Below are 20,584 nucleotides of genomic sequence, written 5' to 3' on the forward strand. Positions count from 1 at the left end.
TTCTGCTCCTGTTAGGTCCATACCATTTCTGTCCTTTATTGATTCCATCTTTGCATGAAATGTTCCCTTGTATCTCTCATTTTCTTGAAGAGATCTGTAGTCTTTCCCATTCTATTGTTTTCCTTTATTTCTTTGCATTGATCGCTGAGGAAGGCTTTCTTATCTCTCCTTGCTATTCTTTGGAACTCTGCATTCAAATGGGTATATCTTTCCTTTTCTCCTTTGCTTTTCGCTTCTCTTCTTCTCACAGCATCAGAGGGCAGACAGACTGCAACCACAATCACAGACAACTAGCCAATCTGATCACATGGACCACAGCCTTGTCTAACTCAAAGAAACTAAGCTATTCCATGTGGGGCCACCCAAGATGGATGGGTCATGGTGGAAAGGTCTGACAGAATGTGGTCCACTGGAGAAGGGAATGGCAAACCACTTCAGTATTCTTGCCTTGAGAACCCCGTGAACAGTATGAAAAGGCAAAAAGACAGGACCTGAAAGATGAACTCCCCAGGTTGGTAGGTGCCCAATATGCTACTGGAGATCAGTGGAGGTATAACTCCAGAAAGAATGAAGGGATGGAGCAAAAGCAAAAACAGCACCCAGTTGTGGATGTAACTGGGAATAGAAGCAAGGTCCGGTGCTGTAAAGAGCAATATTGCATAGAAACCCAGAATGTTAGGTCCATGAATCAAGGCAAATTGGTAGTGGTCCAACAGGAGATGGTAAGGGTGAATGTCGATATTTTAGGAATCAGCAAACTAAGATGGACTGGAATGGGTGAATTTAACTCAGATGACCATTATATCTACTACTGTGGGCAGGAATCCCTTAGAAGAAATGGAGTAGCCATCACAGTCAACAAAAGAGTCCAAAATGCAGTACTTGGATGCAGTCTCAAAAATGACAGAATGATCTCTGTCCATTTCCAAGGCAAACCATTCAATATCATGGTAATCCAAGTCTATTTCCCCACCAGTAACACTGAAGAAGCTGAAGTTGAACAGTTCTTTGAAGACCTAGGAGACCTTTTAGAACTAACACCCAAAAAAGATGTCCTTTTCATTATAGGGGACTGGAATGTAAAAGTAGGAAGTCAAGAAACACCTGGAGTAACAGGCAAATTTGGCCTTGGAATACGGAATGAAGCAGGGCAAAGACTAAGAGAGTTTTGCCAAGAGAACGCACTGGTCATAGCAAACACCCTCTTCCAACAACACAAGAGAAGACTCTACACATGGACATCACCAGATGGTCAACACCAAAATCAGATTGATTATATTCTTTGCAGCCAAAGATGGAGAAGCTCTATACAGTCAGCAAAAACAAGACCAGGAGCTGATTGTGGCTCAGATCATGAACTCCTTATTGCCAAAATCAGACTTAAACTGAAGAAAGTGGGGAAAACCACTAGACCATTCAGGCATGACCTAAATCAAATCCCTTATGATTATACAGTGGAAGTGAGAAATAGATTTAAGGGACTAGATCTGATAGACAGAGTGTCTGATGAACTATGGAATGAGGTTCGTGATACTGTACAGGAGACAGGGATCAATAGTGTCCCCAAGAAAAAGAAATGCAAAAATGCAAAATGGCTGTCTGAAGAGGCCTTACAAATAGAACAATAAGACATGGATCCTATTTTCATTTGGTAACAATGTAAAAGAAATTAAAAAATGCCAATATGTAAAACAGATATGACCCCAACCTCACTATCTTGTGGGTACCCATGAGGGCAGGATTGTATGAACCCCCTAAATCTCAGTAGTCTAAGCCAGTAGTCAGAAAACTATTACTTGAAGGTCAGATCCAGCCCACCACCTATTGTAGAGTTTTTTTGGAATGCAGCATGCTCATTTGTTCACTTGTCTGCTGTTTTTGTGCTACAATGAAAGAACTGAATAGTTACAATAGAGAACATGTAGCTCACAAAGCGCAAAGTATGATCACATGGCTCTCTACAGGATTTTGCTTAGTCTCACATCACCAGAATGTTAGAGGTTCTTCCAGGGCACTTATATGTTGGTTCTGGTCATTGCTCTAAAGATGTCCTTTCTGGGGACCTGGGAGATTGCATGTGTCCTTTGAGGCCAGGTTCAGAAAGTGCTGGCCCTGCAGAACGCCACCCCAGCAGGATCATGCACTCCTGCTGGTCACAGCTTTCACTGCCCCTTCTTCACTGGCTGCTGTGTTGCAAAATGTCCCAGTTGCTACTGGTGGAACCATAAACTTGTCAACATTCTGCTGGGCTGCAAGACAAGACAGAACAGCCCTTGATAGTCTCACAGGGATAAGCCTAATCAAGTCACTTGACTTGAGTGAGGATATTCAGAGTGTCCCAATGGGCCGGGTCCTTAAGGAGAGAGAAGAATGATGTCGCATGCTCTCCATTTGCCCCTACAGACCCGCACGCCACTCTCCTTGGATAAACCTTCATGCACCATACAGACTCCTTTGCCCTCTTGATTCCTACTGAATTTGGCCAGAGGGAGGCTGTGACAGAGACTCAAGGTCAGAGAAGAACTGGAACGTCCCCTGGGATTCTCTCGTGCAGGTTGGCAGAGGTTGATTCTTCTATGAAAGCCCACCCTCTCCCGAAGTCCCCAGTCTCCCTAGGTTCTACGGACAGAAGGACTTTTGCCCTTCTGGACAAGGGGAGGCACTGCTTCCCCAAGCCCAGATACCTCACCACCTCTTTTCTCTTAACCTGGCTCACATCTTTGATCACAGTCCCTTCATTAGATTCTCCTTAACTACCCCCCAGAGTGCCAGCTGTTTCTTGTTGGAACCCTGACTATACCAGCACCGTTCCCCCAAAGCACTCGCACCTCAGGAGGATGCCAAGCTGGATTCCACCCTCTCCCCTGCATCTTAGAATGGGAGATGCATCCAAAGTCGTCTTCCTCTCATGCACCCTTATGTGATCCTTTCTTGGAATTTGATTTTGGGTGTGATCCATTCCAAGTCAGTATTCTACTAAATTGGAGACTCAAAATGGTACATGGGGATGGGGCGGGACAAGCATGGAGGACTTTGCCTTACTCCTCTTAAACTATCTGTGAACAGCCTCCAAGCTCCAGCTCGGCCAGATGTAAATAAGGTCAGAGAGGGGTCACCTATTCTTCTTCCCGGCTACATCTGGAGCTCAGATCTGCTCTGCCCAAATGCCTTGTTTTAAAAGAAGTGCATTTGGGTATCATGAGCCTCTGAACCTATTTTATCTTTAATCCCACCACACACACATACACACACAGCTGGGAGTTACCTTCTGTTACAGGTTCAGAGGACGGAAACAAACTGTGATTACATTACAACTTTGCAAGGCCACAGCACAGAAGCAGAAGCACAGAACATACGTGGAATACTCAATTGAGAAGCCGCAGTCTGTCAGCAAGAGGAGACTTGGCAAAACTTATAAACACCTACCATTCGAACCATTCAATTCTTTACTGCTCTCTCAGGGGAGCTTCAATTCTGCTTGATTTCCCAGCCTGGCCCTCTGCCCTGCCGCCGGAGGTCTCAGTCAGGGGGCGCCTCTCAGGTTCGCCATTCCGACCGATTTAATTTAGAGGATTTCTCACTTGTCACATGGCAGCAAAGGTCATGTGGCTTAGTGATTATGTTGTTTGGGAAACAGCTTCTTTGCTGCTGCGGTTCTGTGACATTGGTGGAAATTTCCCTTTTTGTGCTATTTTTTTTTACTCCTAGCCCTGAGATTATAAGGTCCTACCAAATAGTTTTATGGCCACATCTTGAAAAACACATTTTTTTCCTTAAGGCATTATTGCCGAAGGGGATGAGAATGTGTACATGCACTTACATAAGCATATTTCTGTCTTCAGAGAACAATTTCCCATCTCATAGAGACAGGAGTAGGTCAGGGATGGAATAGCATCTAGACTGTGACTGGTTTATTAATATTATCTGTAGGCAGCTATTAAAACATCAAGGAGAAAAAGGTCTTGGGAAAAAGAAGCAGGGTGTGGAAAGCAAAGGAACCCAGGTGTCATTGCTTATGGCTTTATTTAGAATGTTGAACTCTGCCTATAATTGGGAAATCAAAGTAGTACTGGAAACCTTTCCATGGTCATCCTTTTGATTATATTTCTCCTGATTGAACAGCACCTCTGTAACCAAATACTGAGTGATACATTCAATTCCTATAACAACAATGTGAGGTAGGTATTATTAAACCCATTCATCAGTGAAGAAACTGAGGCACAACAAGGTTAAGTCAGGGACCAAGGTTGCACAGCTCATAAGTGGATAAAGTGGCTTCAAACCCGGCTAACTGGACCTCCTAGCCCACACTCCCAACCCTTCTGCTAGGCAAGGAAAGATCCTGGAATCTAGACAGGTGCTGAAGGCCTGTGACAGTCAGGAGGCTCCCGTCATGTCTACCCCTCAGCATGTTCCTATGAGCTGAGCTCGTCAGTGACTCAGCCATGCTCCTTGCAGTCCTGGAGGGCTGGCTTTCTGCCCCCTGAGGATGCTGAAGATATGAGGAACTGGATTTGCTTGGGAGGAAGGTAGTGAGTCCTCTCTTGGCCTTGGCATTGCAGCCGGTGGAAAGGACACCAAGCCTGGAGTCCAAGATCAAGTCACAGTTCCAGGGTTCTCCAAAATGAACTGTGATGTGACTGAAGGAAATTGGGAGTATGGATGCATCTAGCTCCAGGAGCAGAGAGCGGTGCTTGGTAAAAGTTTATTTGCTCATTATTTCACTCAGAGAATGAATGTCTGAGGGGCAGGCGGCAGCCTTCTCCTTACTCCTGAGGGAGCCTCCCACTCGTGTGTGTTCAAATGATAATGTTAAAGCATTGGACCATAACCCCCAAAAGATGCAACAGATTTCCTCATCACAGCAATGCTGGTGTTTCCCCCAGCTAGAGTGGGAGTCAGGATGTGGAGGAAACTCCTTTTGTACTTGATATGTTCTAGGGAGTATTGTTTTCCTTTATTTGTTTCACGTAATGTGCTGACAATTTCGTTGCACAAGTTGGCATTTCTAACCAATGTAATTACATCTGGAAACTGCTAAAGAGGCTATTACTAAAGAAATCAAACGTTTCTCTATGTAGAGTGGGGATAATAATTTCTCTTAATGTTTGTACCATGCTTGGAAACCCTGGGTTGAAAGAAGTTTTACAAACACAAAGCAGCATTCCCTGTTTCACTTTGTCCTTATTTAGCATCAATAGGGTCATTCTGGCACAAAGTAACTCGGAAAGCATAGTCTCTTGGGACCTACCAAATGATCACACCACCTGAGTGACTGAGTGTTAACATCCGAAGACAGGAAATGCCAAATGGAGATTAAGGGCTTTTGTCACAAACTCAAACGTTCATTTCCTTAGAAGTTACACATATAAGCACAGGATAAAGACAGCACTATTTCTTATCTCCCTCAATTCAATTTGGGGAGAGATCCGGGCATAGCGTCACCCTCCACACCACTCCAGTCTGTGCCTGGGGAGGGGCTGTGCTAATGAAAGTAAGAAGATCCGGGTGCTCTTTCCTCTGGAGCCGGCTGGTTAGCCATGAGGCCCTTCTCCTCCTTTCTTTCAAACCCTGGAGCCAGGGAGAAGATGGGGGAGAAACATGATGCATGAGGCATTATGTTTGCCACATATTTGGTGACAATGTAGGATTCAGTTCAGTTCCGTTCCGTTCAGTTGCTCAGTCATGTCCAACTCTTTGCGACCCCATGAATCACAGCACGCCAGGCCTCCCTGTCCATCACCAACTCCCGGAGTTCACTGAGACTCACGTCCATCGAGTCAGTGATGCCATCCAGCCATCTCATCCTCTGTCGTCCCCCTCTCCCCTGCCCCCAATCCCTCCCAGCATCAGAGTCTTTTCCAATGAGTCAACTCTTCGCATGAGGTGGCCAAAGTACTGGAGTTTCAGCTTTAGCATCATTCCTTCCAAAGAAATCCCAGGGCTGATCTTCAGAATGGACTGGTTGGATCTCCTTGCAGTCCAAGGGACTCTCAAGAGTCTTCTCCAACACCACAGTTCAAAGGCATCAATTCTTCAGTGCTCAGCCTTCTTCACAGTCCAACTCTCACATCCATACATGACCACTGGAAAAACCATAGCCTTGACTAAGATGGACCTTTGTTGGCAAAGTAAGTCTGCTTTTCAATATGCTATCTAGGTTGGTCATAACTTTTCTTCCAAGGAGTGTCTTTTAATTTCATGGCTGCAGTCACCATCTGCAGTGATTTTGGAGCCCAAAAAATTAAAGTCTGACACTGTTTCCACTGTTTCCCCATCTCTTTCCCATGAAATGGTGGGACCAGATGCCATGATCTTCGTTTTCTGAATGTTGAGTTTTAAGCCAACTTTTTCACTCTCCTCTTTCACCTTCATCAAGAGGCTTAAACACCTGGAATAACAGGCAAATTTGGCCTTGGAATATGGAATGAAGCAGGGCAAAGACTAATAGAGTTTTGACAAGAAAATGCACTGGTCATAGCAAACACCCTCTTCCAACAACACAAGAGAAGACTCTACACATGGACATCACCAGATGGTCAACACCGAAATCAGATTGATTATATTCTTTGCAGCCAAAGATGGAGAAGCTCTATACAGTCAGCAAAAACAAGACCAGGAGCTGACTGTGGCTCAGATCATGAACTCCTTATTGCCAAATTCAGACTTAAATTGAAGAAAGTGGGGAAAACCACTAGACCATTCAGGTATGACCTAAATCAAATCCCTTATGATTATACAGTGGAAGTGCGATATAGATTTAAGGGACTAGATCTGATAGATAGAGTGCCTGATGAACTATGGACCGAGGTTCATGACATTGTACAGGAGACAGGGATCAAGACCATCCCCATGGAAAAGAAATGCAAAAAAACAAAATGGCTGTCTGGGGAGGCCTTACAAATAGCTTGAAAAGAAGAGAAGTGAAAAGCAAAGGAGAAAAGGAAAGATATAAGCATCTGAATGCAGAGTTCCAAAGAATAGCAAAAAGAGATAAGAAAGCCTTCCTTAGCGATCAGTGCAAAGAAATAGAGGAAAACAACAGAATGGCAAAGGCTAGAGATCTCTTCAGGAAAATGAGAGATACCAAGGGAACATTTCATGCAAAGATGGGCTCGATAAAGGACAGAAATGGTATGGACCTAATAGAAGCAGAAGATATTAAGAAGAGGTGGCAAGAATACACAGAAGAACTGTACAAAAAAGATCTTCACGACCAAGATAATCACGATGGTGTGATCACTGACCTAGAGCCAGAAATCCTGGAATGTGAAGTCAAGTGGGCCTTAGAAAGCATCACTATGAACAAAGCTAGTGGAGGTGATGGAATTCCAGTTGAGCTATTTCAAATCCTGAAAGATAATTTGAAAATCCTGAAAGTGCTGCACTCAATTTGTCAGCAAATTTGGAAAACTCAGCAGTGGCCACAGGACTGGAAAAGGTCAGTTTTTATTCCAATCCCGAAGAAAGGCAATGCCAAAGAATGCTCCCTCATCCAAGGTAAGGAGCAGTGGCTGCACTTTGCTGGAGCAGCTGAAAGAGAGACCCCACGTTCAAGGTAAGAGAAACCCAAGTAAGACGGTAGATGTTGCAAGAGGGCATCAGAAGGCAGACACACTGAAACCATACTCACAGAAAACTAGTCAATCTAATCACACTAGGACCACAGCCTTGTCTAACTCAATGAAACTAAGCCATGCCCATGGGGCCACCCAAGATGGGTAGGTCATGGTGGAGAGGTCTGACAAACTGTGGTCCACTGGAAAAGGGAATGGCAAACCACTTCAGTATTCTTGCCTTGAGAACCCCATGAACAGTATGAAAAGGCAAAATGATAGGATACTGAAAGAGGAACTCCCCAGGTCAGTAGGTACCCAATATGCTACTGGAGATCAGTGGAGAAATAACTCCAGAGAGAATGAAGGGATGGAGCCAAAGCAAAAACAATACCCAGCTGTGGATGTGACTCGTGATAGAAGCAAGGTCCAATGCTGTAAAGAGCAATATTGCATAGGAACCTGGAATGTCAGGTCCATGAATCAAGGCAAATTGGAAGTGGTCAAACAAGAGATGGCAAGAGTGAACATCGACATTCTAGGAATCAGCAAACTAAAATGGACCGGAATGGGTGAATTTAACTCAGATGACCATTATATCTACTACTGCGGGCAGGAATCCCTCAGAAGAAATGGAGTAGCCATCATGGTCAACAAAAGAGTTCGAAATGCAGTACTTGATGCAATCTCAAAAACAACAGAATGATCTCTGTTCATTTCCAAGGCAAACCATTCAATATCACAGTAATCCAAGTCTATGCCCCAACCAGTAATGCTGAAGAAGCTGAAGTTGAACGGTTCTATGAAGACCTACAAGACCTTTCAGAACTAACACCCAATGTAGTATTAGCAGAATTAAATTGGAGCTACTATTTCACTAGTTAATTTGTTACATATGCAGAGTCATTAAGGCATCCCATGTATTTTTAGTTTACTGAGGTTCAGTAAACACTTACCAAGTACCCGTTAGTTCCAGACATTGTTAGGTATGGGGAATATGGAGACAAAATTTGTTTCTTATTGTAAACAAACAAAACAAAACCCAAAGCATCCCACAGTTTTGTTCAGGGATGGAATATCATTTTCATTTCTTGAACCAAAATACTTTTAGATTGTTAGTGGTCACTTGGAGCACAGATCAGAGGGGTCCTAAGACCTCATCTGAGTTCTCCAGGCAAGAGCATTGTGGTCCTTGTCTTCCAGAAGCATCATTAATTTCTTTATTAATTCCACCAATACTTATTTCAGTTCAGTTCAGTCGCTCAGTCGTGTCTGACTCTTTGCAACCCCATGAATCACAGCACGCCAGGCCTCCCTGTCCATCACCAACTCCCGGAGTTCACTCAAACTCACGTCCATTGAGTCAGTGATGCCATCCAGCCATCTCATCCTCTGTCGTCCCCCTCTCCCCTGCCCCCAATCCCTCCCAGCATCAGAGTCTTTTCCAATGAGTCAACTCTTCGCATGAGGTGGCCAAAGTACTGGAGTTGCAGCTTTAGCATCATTCCTTCCAAAGAAATCCCAGGGCTGATCTCCTTCAGAATGGACTGGTTGGATCTCCTTGCAGTCCAAGGGACTCTCAAGAGTCTTCTCCAACACCACAGTTCAAAAGCATCAATTCTTCGGTGCTCATCCTTCTTCACAGTCCAACTCTCATATCCATACATGACCACAGATTTAGTGCCTTCTATAATGTCAGACACTGTTCTGAATGCCGGAAATATAGCAGTAAACACGGAAGTCATTCTCATGGACGGAGCCAGAAAATAAACAAACAAATAATATAACTTCGATGGTGACAGGTAGTAGGAAGACAAATAAGGCAGGATGAAGGAATAGAAGGTGACTGGTGAGCAAGAAGGGCCTCTCCGATGAAGTGACATTTGAGCCAAGTCCTGAGTGAATTATGAAGAATATCTAGGGAAGAAGATGCCAATAAGAGGAAGCAACAAGTGGAGAGGTCTGAGTCGGACTATGCTTGAGGGAAATTCAGAGTACATTTGAAATGGAAACAGTGAGGGTGGTATGGTGGGAAATTAGGGCAGAGACGTGGCTGCGGGCTCTCCATGCAGGGCTCTGTGAGCTTCAGCAACCCCTCTGGAGTTTCAATGTGAGGAGACACCATTGGTGGGCTTGAGTAGAGCAGGAACATGGCCATATTTCCTCATTTAAAGGATCGCTCTGACTGCTGAGGGGAGACCTGAAGAGAGGTGAGCTTGGGAGAAAGGAAACCAGGAAGGATGCTGATGCAACAGACCAGGGACAATAGGTGCTGAGTCTGGAATGGAACTTGAAGGTGGAGTCAGAAGGGCTTGCTGATGGGATGCAGGATAGACTGAGAAGATCACACGCTAGGGGTTTGAGAAATTGGGCGAAGGAGGTACCACGACCTGAGGTGGGAAAGCCGAGGAAGAGCAGATGGGGGCTGAAGGAGGTGGGCGCTTAAGTGCTTGGTATTTTAGTCACGTGGGTAGAGCATCGAGGTGGATGTCCCTTAGGCTGTTGGACACATGTGGCTGGATTCCAGGAAAGGCTGAGATGGCAATAACAGAGGACAATGACAGCAGGGTGGCCTGAGCCTTCCATAGCCCAGGTTGGTGCCCGATCCTTATTGGCATTTGTCTGATTACTCACCCTGGACAGACTGTGGCCTGTAGCCTCTGGTGGCTCCTCTTACTGAGAGGTCTGAGTCTACATTCTCCCAGCCACCACGCCCTCTGCTCCCAAACACTGCTCTTCCACACAGCACAGTGGGGCTATGCCTGGGGTAGGGGTTATATACCTTGGCTGAAGAGTCGTTGTTTGGAATTTAACTTAAAACAGACCCCTCCATTTGAGAAGTGCTCATTAAGCACTTTTTGTATAATATCTGATGTGAGCTTTGCCAGGCCTTGTAAACACAACGCTGCTGGCAGAGCAGGATGTAGAGCAGGAGCCAGTGGGTTAAACAGTCACATGGTACAGCCAGAAACAGGTAGTGATAGAGGACCCAAGGTACAGGGTTGAGCAAGGGAGAAGGTACCACCCTCTCTGGGAGTGTCGGAAAGGAACGCTCCCAATTCTTTGCCACCTGGTGGCTCAGACGGTAAAGAATCCGTCTGCAATGCCGGAGACCTGGGTTTGATCCCTGAGTCAGGGAAGATAGCTTGGAGAAGGGAATGGCTACCCACTCCAGTATTTCTGCCTGGAGAATTCCATGGACAGAGGAACCTGGCAGGCTCCCCTGCAAGGGGTCGCACAAGAGTTGGACACGACTGAGCAAATAACACTTTCATTTTCCAATGAACAGCACAGTCTGTCCACTCTTGAATCCTGTGACTGTGCTGAGTGAAAGAATGTGACAAAAGTAAGACTATAAGCATTCTGAAGCTCGGTTTTAAAAGGCCTCTGGCTTCCATATTGTTTGCTGGAATGCCAGACATTGTGGAAGAGGGACAAGCCATCCTTGTTGGTCTTCTTTTATTCCAGTAAGTTTTGGGGTGGCTGGTACACAGCAAATAACTGGAATGGGGCATCAAACAGAAGGCAGCTCCACTGGGTCTTATGGGATGAGCTCACCAGGTGGACACGATGGAGAGACACCTATCGGGTGGAAGGGGCAACCAGTGCAAAGGCACATGGGCCGCCTGAGTCTGGTGTCTTCAGGGAACTGCCATCACTGGTACTCAGCCGGAGCGCAGGCTGGCAGGAAGATGAGGCTCAAGCAACTAGATAACTGGGGGTCTTACATGTCTGGCAAAGACCTCATCATGTTTGAGCCCATTTGGGTTCATCTAAACATGCCACTATTTCACAAATCCTGGTGATTTGTTCATGCCGTGACAGCTTTTTCATGAAATTAATTGTTATGTAACACTTCACATGTTATCAATTATACAGAAACTAAAGAAGCACCTTATTTCCTATGTCACTGACCACAGGCTTTGAATTTTGCTGTTTTAACATGTTAATCATGAGTGTAACTGCCTTGCCCTTGAGTGTCCATTATGTTGCCCCCGAAAAGTCTGCAGGTGTCTGCCTTCTGGAATGGTATCACTTCCAGGGGACAGAGTGGGTGGGCCTGGGGGTCTCCTAGAGGAAGAGTTAAATCTCTGTGCCCTCAGAATACCTCCACCACCTTTTTCCTGAATTGCCATCTCCTTTTACTTTTCACTGGGAACAAAAGCCCCTTTCCCTTGCTGGGAAGGAGCATCCCCATTCTGTATTCTTGTTGAGGCAATTTTAGAAGTACCTCGCTCTGTGCTGCTGGATGTTGTAGTGCGTTTCCATAACACATTTAAAGTCTCACTCCTTAAAACTGTCACGTCTGGAGAGCCCTAGAGAAGTCAGCAAGGACACAGGCGTGATCACTCTCTCCTGCCCTTAGTATTACAGGCAGCTATCAATTCCAGCTCATTTAGGCTGATCCAATCCCAGCATCAAAAGCCATTTCCATATTATTACACCAAACTGGAAATTACAGAGGCTGTGTATGCCTCTGCAAAGTCTCCAATTTAGGCTTATAACTTAGCACTAGGTTATTAGTGACATGCATCATTATCTCAAGATACATTCTATCTGCAAAATTTTGTTCTCAAATCCTTTGGAAGATTTCGGCTGTGCCGCTCAGATTCTCGGTTAGGCAGGCTGCACTGTTCACGTTAATGAGCTCTTAACATAGGCTTCAAAATTAATTTTTGATCATTGATTCCTGGCATTAACAGCCCCCTGAGCCCTTCTAGTGTAGAGAAACATCACAGAGAGAGGCCACAGAGTGAGTTAGTGGGCAAGCCAGAGTCAGAGGGACTGGGCTTTAATTAAGTGTGAGCCGCAGAGTGTCCCTTTGGAAGCTACAACCATGAGCTGACAAGAAAAACGAGAATCTCATCTCTTTCTTTTTTTTCGGTCTGGATAGAGTTTGTTTTGGTCAAATAATTCAATTTAGGAAAAACCAAATATTCAAGTTCAGGAATGATATATGCAACCAGTTCAATTGTTTTGATTGCATTATTGGATCAAGAAAGTAAACAGAAAAGGTTTGACAATTTACCTGGTCCAAAACATTTAACTGCTCAATCCAGAAAATCTCTAAGGTCTTTGTCTACTGTAGGATTCTATTATTTTATCATTTTGTGGGTGAAATTGGTTGAATTTAGAGGCCAGAACTTCTAATAGATAGCTTGAATTGCTGAAGTGAGATAATCTAGAGAAATAAATGCCTTTGCCTTATTTTATGGCTAAACTGCAAGTGTGTGGATTCAAGTCACATTTCCTGACTGTGAGCATCAGACTAGACAGTTTCATGTACATTATCTCATTTAATTCTCATCATAGGCCTGGCAGGTAAAAATCATGATGCCCATTTTAGTGTTAGGTCACTGAGTCTCAACGAAGGGGAGTTAGGCTAAACCCTGTGAATTTCTCAAGAAATCGCAGTGAGGTTTTTAATTAGGGTAAAGTTTCTCAAAGGCTAATATCTTGACCAGGTGTATCAACCTCATCTGGGAACTTGTTACGAATCTAACCCTGGGCTTCAGCTCAGATGCACTGTCAGAACTCAGGAGTTAGCTCTACCATCAGGTTTCACTAAAGCCCTCCAGATGACTCTGATGCACACTCTCACATCTGAGAACAATCTGCTCAAGGGCAAACTACGACAAAGGTTCAGGAATGCAGATGTTTCTATTTTAAGAAAAAGCTATGTATATCGAAATCTGAAATTAGAAAATATTAACTGGGATACACTGATGATATTATAAGGACTGCTTACTTTTTAAGAAGCATGCACCACAAGTTTTAATTAGGAATACTCCCCTAAAGTATTTAAAATGAGATTCAGTCTGCAAATCTTTAATATAGAAACATTTTCTTCTCAGGAATTCAGTTTATTTTTGTTTTTATTTACATTATTTAATATAGTAATTTACTTAAATTGCACTATTTAAAGATAATGAGAAGCACAGACACTCAAATTTGTATTAGACTCTGCTGCTTCCATCATCTACATCAGCACCAGGCACAGAACAGGTACTCAGTATTTGTGAATGAACATACATGTGCACGCTCAGTCACTCAGTAGTGTTCAACTCTTTGCGACCCCATGGACTGTAGCCCACCAGGCATCTCTCTCCATGGAATTTTCCAGGCAAGAATATTGGAGTGAGTTGCCATTTCCTCCTCCAGGGGGTCTTCATGACCCAGGGATCAAACCTGCGTCTCCTGCATTAGCTGGCAGATTCTTTAGCACTGAGCCATCTGGGAAGTCCAAATGAATGTACAGAGCCCTGTTATAAGCAGGATCCTGTGTGTGTGTGTGTGTGTGCACGTGTGTGTAATGTCAGTGTTAACAATGATAATCTAGTAGGAGAGATAACAAGTAAATCTCAGGATAAAGCGCATGCAGCAAGAGCTAAGTGATGACTCAGATCATTAAGCATGGATAGAAGTAGTGAGGATGTTTGACAAGACTTCCTGGAGAGGTGGGACCTGACTTGGAGTAGGATTTTTATGGGTGAAGAACTATGAGAGGCATTTGAGGTTTTGAAAAAGACCTAAACACGTCAGGAAGATGATAAAGTGCAGGGCATTTTCAGACTTCATGGATTAGAGACATGAGCTGAGGACAAGACAGGGTTTGAGTTCAAGGCTATGGAGTGAATAGTTTATCCTAAGAGGCTGTGAATGGAGTGGTGAAATAACAAAGGTGTTATCCCATGAAAACTATCCTTTAAGCAGACAGAATTTAAATTAATAAGAGGCTCAACACTTGAATCCAACTACAAGGCATACCTCGGGGATGTTGCCAGTTTGGGTCCAGACCATTGCAATAAAGAGACTATCACAATAAAGCATCACCGAGTTTTTTGGTTTCGCAGTGCATACAAAAGTTATGTTTACACTACACTGTAGTCTATCAACTGTGCAATAGGATTGTGTCCAAAAAAATGTATATACCTTAATTAAAAATATTTTACTGCTAAAATATGCTAACCATCATCTGAACCTTCTGGGAATTATAATTTTTTTCAATAGTAACATCAAAGATCACTGATCACAGATCATCATAACACATATGATCATAATGAAATAAATCTGAAATATTGTTAAGAATCACCAACATTGGACACAGAGACTCAAAAATGAGCAGATACTGTTGGAAAAATGGTGCTGATGGACTTGCTCGTTGTCACAAACCTTCAATTTGTAAAAAATGCAGTATCTGGGAAAAGCAATAGAGTGAAGTGCAGTAAAATGAAGAATACCTACATAGAAATCCTAACATCTTGTACATTATGATGCTAGAACTCTGATAGGCAAGTTTGTCCTTTGTTCAGTCACTCAGTTGTGTCCAACTCTTTGCGACCCCACGGACTGCAGCCTGTCAGGTTCCTCTATCCAAGGGGATTTTCAGGCAAGAATACTGGAGCTGATATTGCTAGTATTGCTAGGTTGCTAGTCCCGCACCCCCCTCACTCTCTCCCCGCCCCGTTCCTCCCCAAGGGGATCTTCCCAACCCAGGGATTGAACCCAGGTCTCCTGCAAGTCTCCTGTATTGCAGGTGGATTCTTTACTGCTGAGCCACCAGGAAAGCCTGCTATGCAAGTATATGCACATATCTGGCTTCCCAGGTGGTGCTGGTGGTAAAGAATCCCCCCAGCCAATGCAGGAGTAGCAGCAGACGTGGGTTTGATCTCTGGGTTGGGAAGATCCCCTGCAGGAGGAAATGGCAACCCACTTCAGTATTCTTGCCTGGAAAATGGAGAGAGGAGCCTGGCAGGCTATAGTCCACGGGGCCACAACGAGCTGAACACAAAAAAACACACATGCACATATTGTCAACTCACATTATGCCTTTGTTCCCCTTTTGCCATCTTCCATTCATGGTCTACCTACGAGCTTAAGAGAAGCAATTAAGTATGCAGAGAGAAAATGAGTCAGCAATATGCTCATAAGCGGCACTTATAGAAATGCATAAAGACAGTAATAATACTTAACACAGCTACTGGTTCAAGCCTTTCAGCCAAGATTAGCTGAGTGGTTGGTATTACTTTAATTTTTCACTACTATTAGCGTGCTCTTTGTTGACAAGGTTGCAAATGCAAGCTTCACATTCAGGTATGTGTCACATTCAAAAATTTAAGGGCCTTGCATTCAGTGCCTTGGAGAGCTTGTAGAGGAAGTTTTGGTGAGACCCCCTTAGCTGAAAATTTCCCAAAAAATCTGGAAAGGTGGAACTGGAGCTTGAAAATATCAAGATTATCACCATCATGGACCATCACCCCTTTAGACTCTTCCTACACTTTACAATTTGCCAACTATTTTCATGTTCATTAGCTCAAACTTCGATTTCCATATTAAGTCTGGAGAGTGAATACTATTAGACCCATTTTAGAGATAGGAAAATTAGGAGCAGTGCTGTCCAATAAAAACATAATGTGAGCCACATATGTAATTAAAGCATCTCTGGTAGCCACATTAGAAAAGGAAAAAGAAACAATCAATTTTAATCAATTCTAATAATATATTTTATTTAACACAACATGTCCAAAATACTATCATCCCAACAGGTAATCAATATGAAAATGATCAAAGAGATAATTCACATTCTTCTCTCATTTGTTTGGTACTCTTTGAAATCTGGTATCTTACACTCACAAGACACGTCAATTTAGACTAACCACATTCAAGTGCTCAACACCACAGGTGGTCTAGTCACTTCTGTTTCAGATAGCTCAAGTCTATGGCTGGCTGGCTCAGGGTGAGAATGTACATCAGGACCCCAAGCAGAACAGTAAGAACAGTGCCCACAACTCAGGGAACCATACAGGCAATTAGAAAGACCTTTGCTCCTGACCGGATGCTTGTAGCGAGAATCACTGTAAAAACGAAACAAATCAGCCAAAAGGAAAATGAGTTTGTGCCATTCAATCCAAGTGTGTTCCAGTGTCCCAAATACTTAATTTTTTTTAAAATGTTAGGAAAAGTGTGGGAAAGAAACAGTTTGAGCCCTTTCCAGCAAAATGCCTGCAACAGAGAAGTCAGAGAGGCTGTGCTTCTTGCAACCCTGAAAACACAATCAGAACCCACGTTATTTCCAACCTTTTCAGAGTGTGCTTGTATTTCAGGGGACAGAATCTGACTAATGGAGAGGGATTTAAGTATTTGTGGTAACATCTTCGAATAGGCAAGTTTCGAGTCAACCTAGTGCTATCTGCCTTTGATTAGAGGCAGCCCTCACTGACTCAATGACACAGGTATGTGATTGTGAAAATATGTTGTACACAGTAAAATGAGAATTTACATGAAAATATGTATATATTCAGATTGAATGAAAAAATGATATATATCTGATTGTCAGAACTTAGTTATCATTTAATTGGAACTGATTTGAGGTATGAAGCTTTTATTATCAATATATTAATGCAGATATTTAAATTATTCAGAAACAGAGATTCTCCCAAGAGCTTTATTTGGAACTCTTTATTGGAACCAATATCCTTCGAAGCTTAAAGGAAGGTTGACCCAGGGACCCAGATGAAGTGAAAGTCCTTGATCCTACATGGCGCCATGAGAAATGCACCAGATTGCTGAGACATTTTGATGGTTTGTTACTCAAACTACATTCCTGACCTAGGTTATTTTCACTTTTACCTTCATGTGGCTTCCAGAACAAATGTGAATGTACTAAAACATATATCTACAAAAGAGAATACAGATGCCCTTTGGGAAAAGATGCTCAGGAAAGATAAAGTCAGTAAGAGATGAAAAAAAGAGCTGATTGTTGGAAAACACGTACTTTCAAGTACCAATGTATTATTTTCATCCATCCCCTATCAACAGTTCATTTATTCATTTTTCTTTAAAAAAAATCCTAGTTAAGGTAAATCTTAACCTGAGGTTTTACTGCAGTCATCCTGATACTTGCAGGCCTTTAATAAATTTAAAAAGAGAGAGAATTAATAGATCCTCTGCTCAGGAAAAAAAAAAATCATTTACACACGAACTCTTACACCTAAGTTAAAAAGTACTTCAGTGCTTGAATCTCTCCATTGCCCTTCCCAAGTCTAGATGGAACTCTAGATGTAGAAGTCCTGCTTTCCAGTCACTTACTATAACACGTTATGCTGGATCTATTTGGCAGAATGAGAACCACTGATCAGAATGCATTTAGTTTTGACTGCTTGCGTTCCCAATTATGAATTGTAATTACACAGGATGTAAACATGAGTTTAAGTGGTTGTAAAGCTGCTCCAATACTTGTCACACTATTAATTTAATAAACTAAATATTTAGCTGGAGTATTCATAATTAGGATCAACTAGCTGAAGGATTCTTGCAAATGTCATCATCTTATATTTGGACCCGCTTTTTTTTCCAAAGGGAGAGAAAAAGAGACAAAGAGTGATGGCGCTAATCTCTTGCCTTTAGGTGTTTATCACACCATGAAAGCCAAAACAATTACTCAGGGCTTCACGGGGTAGGCATGACTGGTAAACAGCAAAATGCTATTTCCTTGGAGAATGTTTTCTTGCCGTGTTTCACACGGGTAGATTTTCCCCACAGGAGCGGCCCCTCCTTCAGAGCAAAACACAAATGAACAGAAATGACATTATGTTCTTGCCTGCCTGGGGCAAAAAGACTCACCTATTCTTAACAGGACTTCAGGTGTGTGATTTTCTGCCATTCTCCTTCTTTTATTAGATTAGAATGACTTACCCCAGTAAGAGCAAAGCTGCAGTGCCGTGTCATCAGGGCAGGGCTCCTGGAGGAGACACATCATGGTCCACTATGTCTTTAACATAACTTGACACATTCTCACCACGCAGGAATTTTCCCATCTATTCCGACAGATGTAGGAGGGATACTAATTATTTTTGTCTCTCTTTCAGTCAGGTCCTTTTACCCACAGAATTCAAAGTTCACTAATTAAATAATATTTAAAAGCAATGCCTCTGAAAAAAATGAGACCAGGTTAAGAAAATAATAATATTTTTACTTCCAATTCTCTGCAGTTTGCTCTAGTCAGCCTGGCTAGATCTTTAGTGTTAACATAATTAGGTCTTGCAGAATAATGGCTCATTTTACCAGCTATCATTCCAGGTTAATAAAAACATCACATAATTTGAAATGTTACTACGCCATTTTAATTCAATCATCAATTAAAAAGAGCTCTTGGGTGATGGGAGAAGGCAGAGAGGGGATTCCAGCATTTGTTAAATGCTCAATTGTAGTCTAAACAACTTAAAAATCATTTGTCTTCTTGGTAGACTTGTTTCAGAACCTATTCTAAAAATGTGTTGGGGTTAGAAATTTTTCTGCCATAATGGATCTTAAATAACTGCATTTTTCAAGATTAATGTAAGTTTTTCACAGATGTTATTTTCTCCTTTCTAGTTAAATGTAATAACATTATTTATACAAGGGATATGCCTGTTGCTTAGTTATTTTATTCTTCAGATGCAAGATGAAGACGGTAACATGTGTGAGTCACACCTTACCAGGTGTTGAAGAGTAAAAATTCTTCATGTTCCCAAGATTGTTGGTAACAATCCAAAGTATGATAGTTGGCATTCTTAATTCTTTCTGACATCATATTATGCTTATATACAGTTTATGCTGAGAATTCATTGGCAAATTTTTTGGTAATTAAAAAGAAAAACTATTTTTAGTGTAAAATAGTGAAAGTAAGATAAAAGTGAAAAACTCTTCCACACGGAAATGATCAGAACTGTCAGAATATTTGTGCCAAATGGACATTTGATATTTCTTGGAAAGAAAATTGATTAGAATCTAGTCCTGATTTCCTGAGGCAAAGAAAGAATTGTTCACAACCACATATTTGGATCCAAACTCAAGGGGTGTTCCTTATCTATATTTCTCATTCCTGTATGCCATTATGGCTGTCCAATTGGACTTTCTAAAAAATGAATCCTAGAGTTTTACTCACTTATTCAGATTGTTCTAAGATGCAGCTTAGGTTCTGCCACCATTGCCATCCTTACTGATAAAGGCTGAGAACTGAAACAGTGGGTATGAAATTCTAGTTCAGATTTCTGAAGCTAAAGCTTTAAATTGTACATAAACAGAATTGAGTGCATAACAAGTATATAGAACAGGTAGTTCAAAGTTCCCACACATTCTGTGTAACCCTGTGAGCAGATAAACTGTTAAATAAGTATCATATCTAGTATTTAACAACAGGTGATGGGCAACAACCCATTTCCCACATAGCACGGAGCATCTCATCTCAGAATACGGGGTCCTTACTCCCCAGTAGTACTGGATAATTGATGGCAAAGAGTGAAGATGATGAGACAAAAAATCTGATTTCAGGGTTTCCTCACAGCTGCCCTTAGTCCATCCAAACCTTCCTACATTCAATAAGACCACAGGTTGGAGAAAAAGGGAAGTGGAGCATTAACTATAGGAATTGATCTGTGACCAGTATGCCTTCTCACACTGGCTTCCCAGGTGGCGCTAGTGGTAAACAGCCTGCCTGCCAAAGCAGGAGATTCCAGTTCTATCTCTGGGTCGGAAAGATCCACTGGAGGAGGGCATGGAAACCCAGTCTAGTATTCTTGACTAGAGAATCCCAAGGACAGAGGAGCCTGGCAGACTACAGTCCATAGCGTTGCAAAGAGTCAGGCACAACTGAAGTGACTTAAGTGCCTTCTCCCAACCTGTACCTGGGTGAATGATTCGTGCTAACTTGGTCATCTGACTCAAGGGCACCTCATGCAGTGTTCATCTCCAGGCAGACCCACTAGGCAGGGGCTGGACAAAAGTACCGATGGAAGCCCACATACCATATTTCTAAATATTTAAAAATTACACAGCAAGCTAATATAGTGTCACTTAACCCTACGTTCCATCCTGTTGCTTTAACACGAATACTGTCATAACAATTGGAAACCCAGGGATAGGTCTGGAATATTCCGGCTGCTCAGAGTTCTGTACCAGACCCTAGCCCTGGGATACACTACTCTCTCTCTCTCCCAACCCTTAGTCCCTTCTTTTCTATCCCTGAGCTCTGGTTTTCACTACAAGGA

The sequence above is a fragment of the Bubalus kerabau genome, chromosome 6 (assembly GCF_029407905.1).
Source record: "Bubalus kerabau isolate K-KA32 ecotype Philippines breed swamp buffalo chromosome 6, PCC_UOA_SB_1v2, whole genome shotgun sequence".
NCBI classification, from domain to species: Eukaryota; Metazoa; Chordata; class Mammalia; order Artiodactyla; family Bovidae; genus Bubalus; species Bubalus kerabau.